This window comes from Lissotriton helveticus, chromosome 1_1, assembly GCF_964261635.1.
Source record: "Lissotriton helveticus chromosome 1_1, aLisHel1.1, whole genome shotgun sequence".
Taxonomy (NCBI): Eukaryota; Metazoa; Chordata; class Amphibia; order Caudata; family Salamandridae; genus Lissotriton; species Lissotriton helveticus.
Window position 1 is genome coordinate 1330457087 of NC_136057.1, and position 13020 is coordinate 1330470106.

Here is a 13020-nt window from a genome sequence, read left to right on the forward strand (position 1 = left end):
CTAACCTGGTAGATGGGCAGCAGACAAAGTGCACAGCAGCAGCAGGGCATGAGGGCACACCTAAGAAAAGGCCAATGAGGGACCAAGGCAGTTTCGATTTAAAAGACCCCATCGTGTAGAGAATGGCTTAAAAGGTGACCTGAAAAAAACAGTCCACAGCTGTGTTGCCTCAGGAAATTGAGCCCACCCATACCAGAGAAGGTGGGTGTCACAGCCGTAGGTGTCAAGGGGGCCGGGTGTCACAAAGTTTAACAATAAATATCTACACATAAGGATGGAAAAGGGCATTTTCCCAAACAAGGTCCTTGGGATGCCTTACGGCAGGGACTCTTGAGGGCAGACAAAGGGTAAGAAATGGTCAGTACTGGGCGGACATGGCACCTGCAGCCCAAGCATGGCCATGGGGGCACGAGCTCCAGACAGTCGGTACCAAGTTAAAGCCTCAAACCTGTGCGCCGCTGCACCATGTAAGTGGCAGAAGTGGAGCAGTCACTGAGTTTGGAAAGTGATTCATGACACCTTGAATTGTGGTGATTAATATACAATAAGCATAGGATGTACACTGTGTAACCTGTTATGAAAATGCCTAGCGTTGTATTACAGGATAAGCCAGAAATGAGCATGTTGATGACCAATGCCATCATGACAAAATTGTACTAACTTGTGTTGAGAATAAACTGCGGCTGTCCTAGCACCACAAAATGTCTTGGTATACCAAATTGATGGGAGAGAAGTGTTACATCTTGATAATCCTCAGTTGTTCCTTTAAGTATGCTAAGTTGCAATGCATGCTCACTGGATTCCAGAATGTGGAATCCAGGGGGCAGAACAGATATGCACGATTGCTGAAGGAGTTGGTCCTGGGATGCCTCTGGGGTTGTATTACTGAATAAACTTCTTTATACCTACAATCAACTATGCTTCAAGACTTTTCAGTGGCCACGAGAATGGGATACATAAAAAAAAATCTACAAATTGATTTCATGAAGAATCAAACCGACAAGACTACTTTCAACCCCTAAGGCAGATAATTTTGAACTTTCAAGGTACCTTATGAATAACTGATTTTTCCCAGTTAAACTCCGTTAATTAAAAAATATATTTACTTTACTTCCAGCTACAGCTAATTAGCGTACTTGAACTAATTGAACTAACGAACATTTTGAAGTTTTTTTTTCCATAATGAATACTTCACTTATGAATTTCATCTCTTTTAAACAATTTCTGTGATCGTTATAACTCGTTCCTGAGAGAAGCAACTTAGCACATCATACTCGATTTTTGTTTACTTGTAACACGTTGCTTCAATAGTTTCAGATCGTTACCTCAATGATCGTTGCCCTGTTTACTTTCAACGCTCTGCTTCAGTTGCACGCGCAGTATTGAATTTCAACTTGTCCGTCTTCAAGCGTTGTCAATATCCTGTGACTCACGCGTCACAACGCTGCAAGCCATCATCACGTATTGACATCTTTGACGCTCGGCGGCCATCTTTAATCTCCATGACAACCATACACGTGGACATCGATAACTGCATATGACGGCAACTTCATTCCCATTTCAAAGGGCGAGTTATTATCATCAGTATTTGAACGATTCTGAAACACTAAATTAAATACTTGAGTAATAACGTTTATTACCAACCACAGAATTAAAAAAAAAATAAAAAAATTCAACATCGTTTTTTTTTACGAAGTCAGCAATTGATTATAAATCAATGTTCTGCATCACTGAAGACTGATAAAGTGAAATGAACTTGAAATGATGAAATGAACTTGAAATAATCCTCATCAGCAACCTGACATCGGTGACTACATTATTTATTTTAGCAACAACTTGACATCGGTGACTACATTATTTATTTTTACAGCAACTTGACATCGGTGACTACATTAATTATTTTAGTTTATTTTTTTACATAAATTAATTAATGTATTGGTGTTTGATAATTAATTTACTAGGGTTAATATGGATGTTACCTCTTCTGTTGCAGCTCCTCCTAAATTTTTACAAAGTCCTGGCCCACCTTCCATGAATTGGGAAGATTGGTCAGAATCTTTTGAAACTTACTTAGAAGCTATTGGTGGCGATGTATTTTTACCATCTAGAAAATTAGCCTTATTAAAACACAATTTAGGAGTGGAAGGAAGGAAAGTATTAAAAACACTTCCAGGGATAAATCGAGTAGTTTCTACAGTTGTTGACTCTGTTGAGGAAGGTAGTGAAACTAGTGAAACCAGTTCTAATGACACATCTATAGACGTTTATTCTGAAGCTCTAAAAGCTTTAGAAGAAAACTATGGGAAGAAAACTAGCATTGTAGTAGAAAGGCATACATTTTTCTCAAGGGCACAGTTACAAGGAGAAAATGTTCAACAATATGTAGCTTGTTTGAGAACTTTAGCTATTACTTGCAAATTTAAAGATCTACACGAAGAAATAATTTGTGATCAATTTATTAATAGGATTAAAAATATTAAAATTCAAGAACGCTTACTTGAACTTAAAAATCCTTCGTTACAGAAAACCCTTGATACTGCTAGGAAAATGGAGAACACTTCTCATTATGTCAAAGAATTAAGTTCTTTGCAACAAAAAGAGAAAGATGACTCTAGTAATGTTAATGTCATAAATAATAGCAAAAAGAAAACTGAATTTAGAACTGATAACAAAGATGTGAAATTTAATACCTCCAAGAACAAAACCAGTTTCAGTAAACGTATTTGTTTTAGATGTGGAAGTCAAAAACACACTGCAGAGTTTAATAAATGCCCTGCTTTTAGAGTCACTTGCATCAAATGCAAAAAGATTGGTCATTTCGCTAAGTGGTGTAGGACTGGTGATAATAGCAATTGGAAACGTTCTGTTAATCTAGTTGAACCTCAAAGTGAGAGTGAAGATGATGAACATGATAACAATGAGACAGAAATTGAAGTAATGGTTATACATGATGATTCTGTATGTGATATTTCTGAAGATTACCAACCACCTAAATGCAATGTGTTGATAAACAAGGATAACATGGCTCTTTGGGCAGACTCATGTTCACCATATACAATCATAGATAAATACATGTGGGAAAGTGGGAGTAAACCAACATTGATATACTCCGATGTACATCCCAAAGGTTATTGTGGTGTGAAACTACCTATGCTAGGTTATTTCGATGCTCAATTAACATTTAAAGGGAGATCTTGTATGAGTCCAGTTTATGTAGTTGAACAAGGACGTGCTCTTTTAGGATGGAAGGATGCAAAGAAAATGGGGCTAATATTAGATCTCAATCATCCTGATCAGATATTGTTATCTGAAAATTATTCAGATCAAGTCTTGTTAACCAGTGACAATTATTCATCCAAGTGGGAATCTGTGTTTCCCAAGTTATTCAGCAAAGAACTTGGATGTTTGGTTAAATTTGAACACAAGATTATTCTTAAAGCTGACAGTATACCAACAGTTCATAAAGTAAGAAATGTGCCATTTGCATTACGAGATTTATTAAGAGAGGAGTTAAACAAGTTGTGTGATGCTAAAGTAATCGAGCCTATTGAAGCTTCTGATTGGCTTAGTCCTATTGTTTTGGCTCGAAAACCCAATGGAAAAATTAGGATGTGTGTGGACCTGAGAGATCTAAACAGAAACATCTGGGTTGACCGTTATCCTCTTCCTCACATAAATGAAATGATATCTAGTATCAAAGACGCCATGTATTTCTCTTCAATTGATCTATCCAATGCATATCACCAGGTCAAACTACATGCCGACTCTAGACATTTAACATCGTTCATTACTCCTGAGGATGCTTTTCAATATATAAGAATGCCTTTTGGACTGGCATCCGCATCTTCAGTTTTTCAAAGAGTCATGTGCAGCATTTTGAAGGATGAAAAACATGTAAGGGTATTTCAAGATGACGTTTTAATTTGGGGTAAAGATTTGTCTACTCATGATAAGAATGTGTACAATGTTCTGCATAAACTTCAGGATGCCGGTTTGACTGTGTGTGGTGAGAAATGTAAATTTGGTGTGAAACAAATTGATTATCTTGGACACACTATTTCCAACGAAGGCGTTAAGCCAAAAATGAAATTATTAGAGGCTATTGAAAAAGCACCGCATCCGATCAATAAAGATCAATTACGCTCTTTTTTAGGACTTGCGGAATACTATTCCAAATTTGTTCCTAATTTTGCTGAAAAAGTACATGTAATGAGGTTATTGATGAAAAAGGACAGATCATAGACCTCTCATTGACATCTTCACTACAAAAGGTGCTTCTAAAGCTACACCCAGAATAGCAAAATGGTCATACAGACTACAGGAGTATAATTTTCAAATTAACTATGTACCTGGTCACAAAAATATCAATGCAGACTGTTTGTCACGTCTTCCTTTACCTTGTGATACAAATACTATAGTGGAAGACAAAGATGAATGGTTGGTAGCCAGCATTGAGGAATCATGCAATAGTGCATTAAATGAACAAGAATGGATCCAAGCTGTAAACAATGATGATGTGTTTCAACATATAATCAATAAATTACATGTAGGTGTAGAATCCTCATCTTTGAACAAAACTGGTCTTGCTGAGTATAAAATGGTTTGGTCGGAATTATCATTTGTTGATGGTATCCTTAGGAGAGGTGATAGATTAGTTGTACCTTCATCTCTAAAGGAAAAGATGTTGAGTTTATTACATGAAGGACATAGTGGTATGACCAGCATGAAAAGAAGAGCTAGGAATGACTTTTGGTGGATTGGTATGGACAAAGATATAGAAAGATGTGTTCGTAATTGTTTGGCGTGTATGTGTAGTGATGAATCTCACAAATCTCAAGAAACTACCATATCTGCAACTTCTTTTCCTGATAAACCATGGGACAAAGTTGCCATTGATATTTGTGGTCCTTTTCATGTAAAAGGCATTGAGGATAAATATGCTATTGTCATGATGGATTTTCATTCCAAATGGCCTGAAGTTGCCTTCGTGAAAGATATCAAAGCTTCCAACATAATTGATTTTTGTGAGGAAATTTTTCGTAGGGAAGTATACCCTAGTGTGATCTTATCAGACAATGGACCACAGTTTGTGGCAGAAGAATTTGCGAATTACCTCAAAATGGTTGGTGTTAAACATGTCACCACTTCCGTTTACGTGAAGTACTGGATAATCATATTAGGACTCCATCATAAGAATATGCTTGATTTAGAGATTGACGGACGGGGTACTACGTCACAGTGTGACAGATATCCTATCCACCTTTGTAAACATATATTACACTCTATGGCTTTTGTATTAAGGCAGAAATTATATCCAAGAGTTGTGTTAACGTGCACTTTGTACTTATCATTGTTGCGTAGAGAAGCAAGGATAGCAGTAAAAGAGGCGCAATTACTGCCAGCCTTGCTCCTCTGAAGCAATGGCTATAAGTACAAAGTGCATGTTTGCAGGTTTTCAAAACTCATAAATAAAATGTATTGTGATTTACAATGTCAATAGTTGAAACTCTTGCAAATGTGAGACCTATTGCATTGTCCATTTGAGCTAGAAACAGGTTATGCAGCAGATGATTAATTATGTGGAACATGCGGCAAACCCATAATTATATGTAAAATGCTGCAGCTGTGGCATCACCTAAATCCAGTGACTGTGACAAAATGTATGCCTTGCAGTTTGCATAGTCTTACTGTTAAAAACACTTACTGATCTACATAAAATAAAAAATCTCAGCTGCATGTTACAGGCGGTTCTTTGCAGATTATACATAAACCCTCTATGCTGCTTTATTAGTTGTGACTAGACAAAACAGATCTCTCCAGCAAGTGCATTAACCACTAGTTATCTTATTATAATTATTATTCCCTGAGATTTACTGGGCACACAAAGATATCCACAGCAAGTGTCCTAAACCCATAAAATATTTTAAATACAGCTTTTGCAAACAACTATGGCATGTCTTAAGGTCTGATGTCACTTCTTGTGATGTCACTTCCTTTGTGGTTATGGGGTGTGATGCCGATTCCTGTGATGTCACAGGCAATGTCATGCACCGTGATGTCACTTGCATATTGACTAACTTGGTTAGTCTCCGCAACTTTTTGTTTTAGGACTTGTGCCCTGATGTAGTTAATAATTTGCAGATTACAGTAAAAAAAAAACTGTGTCTACCTCAAACAGGTGAAAAAGTCACTAAAAATGTAGCAAAGCATGCTGCTGCTCAGTGGAAGGCGCTTTTCAGTTCTCTACTGGTCACCTTTCTGTTGTTTATTTTTGTATTTGGGTAACAAAGTAGTATTAATGAGGTGAAACGTTTGTCTAGAATGAGTATGAATGCCAAAATAATGAGGTAACACTAAAACAAAATGCGCCTTGTTGCGTTACATAATTCCACTCATCTTGCCACATAATTTAGGTCAACACTGCCACATAATTCCAGTGGTCCAGCCTACACCTTCAAAATTGTAAAATGAGACTATTTCTATTTCGCTTGCACAGCAGCAGGTGTCTACATAACTGGATTAGATACACAACCAAAAGTGAGTATGTTAAGCCATTGTTCCGGAATTTCCAAATAATATTTTGTATTCCGTTTCGAAGAGTACTTCAATCACACCCACATATTTCTTCACAAGTTATTAAGGTGATGCTTTCCCTTAAATCACGATTTTCATAAAAGACTATTTGGAAAAGTGTAATGGTAATGAAGGAAGTCATAAACACACACCAAGTCTGCAGCTACAGTTTTTTTTTTTGTAAAGCACATAGGAATGCCTGCAGCTTGCTGAAATACCAAACAGCGGTGTAGGATGAACTGATTTGGAAAGGGGGACATTTAAGGAAGCTTGTAAGAAGGAAGCGTGCGCCAGACAGAGATGAACACATGCACTACTTGGGCACAACAAAAAAGCCCGGTAAAAGCTGCTATTCGAGGTATTATGTTGAAAGGGGTAGGTTCTCAGTGTAAACTTCGCAAAAAAGTATTCAACACAAATACCTCTAGAGCAATATGCACGTAGAGTGTAGTGTAGCTCCTATTTTCCCAATAGGCTCTGCGCATTGGAATAGTACCTACAGCAGTAAAGGCCTAGGCCAGACGTTAACTAGGTCTACTACTGTCGATACTAGACTTAATTTTTGGGTTTGCCAGCTAAGCTCAGAGTTCGCTAGAAACTTTCTCGAATGTTCAAGGAAGGATTAACTCCCCTGATTAGACAAGAAGGGATTTAGTTTCTGACAACCATAGAACATGACAACTTTGCTCTCCCCTAATCAAGAGTCAATCTCGAGAGTCGTGTGAGCACAAGGCAATTATTTTACTCAGTCAGTACGTGCATTCTTAGTCTCATCAGAATGTAGAGAAAAGGAAGAGACGGGCGTGTTCAATAAAAGATGTTATTTATTGATCAGTCTCTTTTCTCGTACAAGAGAAATGGATCGATATTATTGCAATACTTATAGTTAAGTAAAGTGCATACATTAGAAGCAATAGTATAAAATAATACTGTAAAAACATTGATATGGTTTCTGAGCCATATGATGTTTAAAATGATTAAAATATATTTACATACACATATACATTTTGACTAAACGTACTCAACTGGTGTTTCTAAATACGCCTACCCCGTGTACCTGACCTAAGTCTAATGCGTGGGCGGGAATAGAAAGTTATAGTTTAAGTTAAGTTTGTTTTTGCCAAGTGAATAACTAAAGAATTCTCTAGGAGGGGTTATTCAGTTCTGTACCTGGAATTTAGGATGAATGAGGAATGGTATCTCTTTCTCTGCTCTCGATATTCCAGGCTGCCTGCGAGGGCTGCCCAGAAGCGCCGGTGCTGGGTCTCTCGGCTTGAGATAGCAGCGCGTCTCTCAGCGCGTCAGGAAGGCGGGGCTGCTGCCTGCGGGGTCTGCTTCTGCTCTCGGCTTCGGCAAGTATGGCTGCTCCGTCTTGTCACCACGCGTGTGTTTGCATAGGGCAAGGTCGGCAATATTTATACCTTAAAGGTGCCGAGATTGACGTAAGGATGGACATAGGTACGTCAATAAAGATGTCATACGACTTGCTCGTTAGCACATTCTTTACTAAAGTTCTCTGTGAAATCAAAACAATGGCCGCACGGATTATCCAGGTTGTCATAGGTTTGATTTGTTATGAGAACGTCGTATGCCTTATCAGGGGCTGGAGGAATGTCGCTTGTCTAATTAGATCTCAAGCGTTATGACCTAATCAGATAACACGTTCCTGTGCCGTAGTGTGACTGCGTCAGATAACGGTATCTGCATCATGGGGGATTTCTTGCCTCATGGGCTGACTGTTAGTTAACTAGCTAGTAAGTTTAACCAGAATAGGGTCAGGAATAGGGGGATCGAATCAGAACCTATAGAAATACACGACACCCACTCCACGCTAACTATGGTCATATCTACTAATCTATGCATAGTATAACATAGTACAACATACTATAGAGTATAGTGTATACCTTACCACCCCAAAATACATAAATGCATTTCGAAATTTTCAAATATACTGAAAAATTGCAGTCATATATATTGTATGCACTTAAGCTATGAATTAAATGCAAAAGTAAACACGCATTGTTATGCATTATTGCTTGTTGGTATATGAGAAATACACATGAAATGGCTCTTAATATGGCTATACAGAAAAAAAGTCGAAACCATTTCATCACATAAAATCTATTGCGAACATACCAGCGGGCAGCTAAAGTCTATAAAGTCTATAAAGTATCTAAAATAGAAATCTTAGTTCTCTAGGAATAGTCTCTTACTTTAAGCAGAAAATCAGTGTCCCGGGAAAAAAATATATAGAAAAATATTTTAGGGGCTTGCTGAAAAAAGTTGCTGTCCGTGAACTGGATTGTAATTGTTCATGTGACTTTATTTTTAAAGTTGAAGGCCGAATTCAGGGAACGCCGTGTGCGAGTTTACTCAAAAGTCTCTATTTCTGTTCCGGAGAGAACATCATATCATTCAGGCTTTCGAAAAAACTGTCAACAGCTTCATGGGAAAGTTCCTCTAAGTCGGAAATAGGGGTAACCATGCATTCATGCGCATGATTGTCTCCATTGACATTCTGATTTGCATTGCTGACAGAAGGTCGTACCTGTTCGATGCTGCTTTCATCTTGAACTTCACTACTCTTCAATCGCAGTGGTGAAGATTCCAGGAATGCCGTCATCAGAATTGGCAGCCTTTGAGGGCAGCACAGTGCGTGAACCTTGGTAGGAACCAACAGTGTATCTGCATCCACCGGCGCATCCGATTGTAGCGTCAGACAGGTGTCTAACACGCATTCTTCTCCGCATAGCAGACACCTTAGTACAGGTAAAACACACCTTTGCCACATTGGTCGAAATGATAGAAACCAAGTCATGTTTAGGTCTCTAAGCCGGGATAGTCCCAGGATTTTTGATATCCGGTCCCGGTATCCAATGGCTAGGATCGTATCTTCCATTGTCGCGAGAGTTTGATCTGTGACATGGGTTGCCATAACGAAAAATAAGGACTAGGAATAGGATTCCTGCAATTAGTCCCAGGATCAAGGGAAGTCCGCCAAAAATCGAATGGACGAAATCTGGAAAAATACCCAGTATGGCTTTGAATGGTGTTAATGCCATCGAAAATACTGTCTTAAATACCTTTGAGACCCCAGTGGTATCAGAAATATTTAAGATTTCGCTCAGAATTTCCGCGAAATGTACGGGGGAATTAGTTGATAATAATGTATGTATCTCTGCAGTCGTCCTTGCGACTTGTAGATCATACGTTTCTTTAGATGACGTGAGCCTTGTAGGCGTCTGAAGAAGCACTGTTTTCATTCTGCTTAAAGTGTCTATTCGAATAGAAGTAATTTTCAAACCGGGCCATGCCCTTGCCTCCCTGTCTGGAAAGGAGCTGGGAAACAAAGAACGTCCACAGCACTTGACCTTCGCCGTCGTAGTGACGAGATAAGGAGTCCCGGGCATAAGACTACAGCATCTGCGGTCTACAATAAGAATGTAACTCCCATTATAGAGTCTTTGAAAGAATGGTTCTATTTCAGTTGCAGGTGCGCCTTGCTGGTGACATGAAAGGTTGTATGAATTCCCTTCACAGGCTCCGTGCAAACTAATACCGTTACACAGAAGCGTGCCGCTTAGTGACATAGCACAATTGTTGCCACTAAGAAACACTTTCTGTCCTTTGTTACTGACACATGCATGTGAATAGGGCAGGTTCCATGTTGTTTTAAGGTACCCCTTTCCCAATTTCTCGTACATGCCAGCCTGTATATGTTTTTGGCAGTATTGAAACCTGAAGGTTGAGATTGGAATATTTATGATTCCGTGGATTATCCATTCACTGACAGGTCGTTCTGACATTGTCAACGGTAATCTTTCTAGTTTTTCAATGCTCAAGATTGTATAATCAGCACCCTTCTGCGCCATACCGATTTGTCTATCAGTAAGGTTAAAGATTTGAAATAGTGACGTTGTGTTGATTAAACGCCAAGGCACATAGCCTGAACGCAGATTTTGTAACGTCCAGCCAAGCTGTACAATAGAACGCAATTGTGACTGACCATGTTGTAATAACAGTAAGTCTTGCGATAATATATCGATTGCTGAAGACACAATGCTGTCCAATGAAAAAATTCTGGAGGACAGAGTCATTAACCCATTGTCCACTACAGAAAGTGATTTTTCCAAATTAATACGGTCAATTTCCCGTATTCTTTCTGCTGTCTCAATTTGAGTAACCTTCCAGGCCTCATTGTATGCTGCATATACAGAGGCTGCTATGAAACGCTTTTGACGCTGTTTGCGTGGTCCCATTATGAAATCACGCAAGTCAGCACCATCAGTAAGTAAAGTTAGGTGTTGCTTAATTTCAGGCAGTGTGGAAGTTTGTAGCCATTGAAGGCATAATTTGCCCACACTGTAGGTTGTTATTATCCCTGGGTGATGTCTTTGGGGATATCTAGGGTCTGGCCTGTTCATTTTGAAACCCTGTGTTTTATTCAGGAATCTATCTTGACAGTTATTTGTATCTGTGGGCCAGATCAACCATTGTTTCCAATCAGGATGTGTTCTGTTTTGGTTAAGTATATGGTTTATGTCTATTTCTTCATCTGTTTCAGAGTTATTGCTAAACATTATTGGCTTTGGAATAGACAGGTTATTTAAATCTTTGATTTTGGCTAAGCCAAGACAGGTGGTTTGTTGAACGGTGTCATTTAAAAATATCATTTGTTCTGGGATCATGCAGGCTCTAAACAAAGCTTCTATACCCTGTACTTGCCATTCTTTTGTACCCCAAACACTTTTCAAATCAACATGTTTGTCCCAATAATCAAATCCAAAAGTATTCATTTTTTCAAAGAAAGAATCTGAATATATCAATTTTGTGTTGGTTATCATGGTTTTCATCCCTGTCTCGTTTGACAATTTGTAATAAAATGTTTCAGCATTAGTTATGTTAAAACCTGAAAAATATGAATATTTGCCATACACGGTTCTAGAGCTCCCTTTTGGAGGTGTAGCACAATGTTCCCATTGATTAAAATTTAAAACATTTCTAGGTTGTGCAGATTTATGCAAGAAATGGTTACCATAATGGTTATAGCAGTACATGCTGTCATAATTTGTAGAACCCTGCAAATAATCATGTTTTGTAAATTTAGCAGACATTACTAAGTCAGACATCATATTGTTTATACTTTCAAAGTCCCAATCATCAGCAAATGAGTTTGGTTTTGCAAAGTCACTCAAGGAGATCTTGATTTGGTGTGGATATTTCAGGATCTCGACCGGACCATAAATTTCATAGTCAGTGTTGTCCCAGGCTACCCCACCAGATATTGGAATTGCTGTGAAGTTGGCTGAAGAAAGTTCTGAAGAAAGTTCTCTTTTCTCGACGTGTGAAGATGTGTGTGGTTTGAGGACCAAGTTGATGTTCTGACTTGCTGTGTCCATTTTAGCATATTTTCCCTCAATGAAGCGTCCCAAGGTAAATACCATGATGAGCCAAAGTATGAGGATAAATGCACCAAAACCCACCCAAAATTCAATCCATGGAGAAACTAGATATGTTTCTTTCAGTTGTTTCAAAAGTTCCTTAGCTTTGTCTTTAAAGGATTTTGATGATGGCTGTGTCTTTTGTTCGCTGAAGCCTTCAGAGGAATCATCGAAGTTGATGAAGTAACCGGATGCAGTTCTGTCAATTGTTCCAATTGGTTCAGGATTTTTGTTTCTCGCATTTTCACTTGGTACTTCTGTATAGATTGGTGTGTCTCTGCTAAATGTCTTTATTTGGGTTTTCAGAGGTCTAAGTTCTATTGCATTGTTGCATAGTCCTTGTTGTTCTTCTGTAGGCGTTTCGAATGTGATGAGCCTCTTTGATAGGACCTCTGTACTGGTAGCAAACCTTGGTGTTCTGCTACTTATTGGGAGTCCACTTGGCCTACTGTTGGTTATCGGCCACATGTTGTGGTTTTACCAGGTCGATGGATACAACTCGGTTCTCCTTTTTTCCAGCAAGTGGCGGTAGTACAACTGATCTTGTCCCGTTGACAGACAATACAGGAACTGCTTTTCTGTAAGAAGGCCCAAATTCCTTCTTTACCGCGATCTTCTCCCTGACTAGATCCCCGACTTTTGGAATCCAGACAGGTCTTGCTGGGACAGGTGGTGATTCTTCAGTGGTCGTTGGCTGTTCTTTCAACTGTATGTTGCTCAGGTCTTTTCTTGTTTTGTTTAAGTCCTGCAAAATAGCCAAACGGTCTTTGACATCAAAGCTTTTTTCTGTTACCACTGAAGTCTGACTATCAAGGTCAGAGATCAACATCCTAGTTCCGAATAATAATTCGTACGGACTGAATCCCTTCAGAGAATTTCTTGGCAAGTTATTTAGACTACGTTGGACACTTATTAGATGTTTGACCCACCCAGCTCCCGATCCTAATATCCTTTCTATTATAGATTGCTTTCTGTCTTGGTTTTTTCTTTACACCATCCCATACCC

At 38.7% G+C, this 13020-nt stretch overlaps 1 protein-coding gene across 1 annotated transcript in view; it reads left to right on the forward strand.

Annotated features, from left to right (window-relative positions):
• The window catches only part of LOC144772798 (von Willebrand factor A domain-containing protein 7-like), a 556704-nt gene that overhangs the window by 513228 nt on the left and 30456 nt on the right, over positions 1-13020 (forward strand). The gene's annotated exons all lie outside the window — the stretch shown is intronic.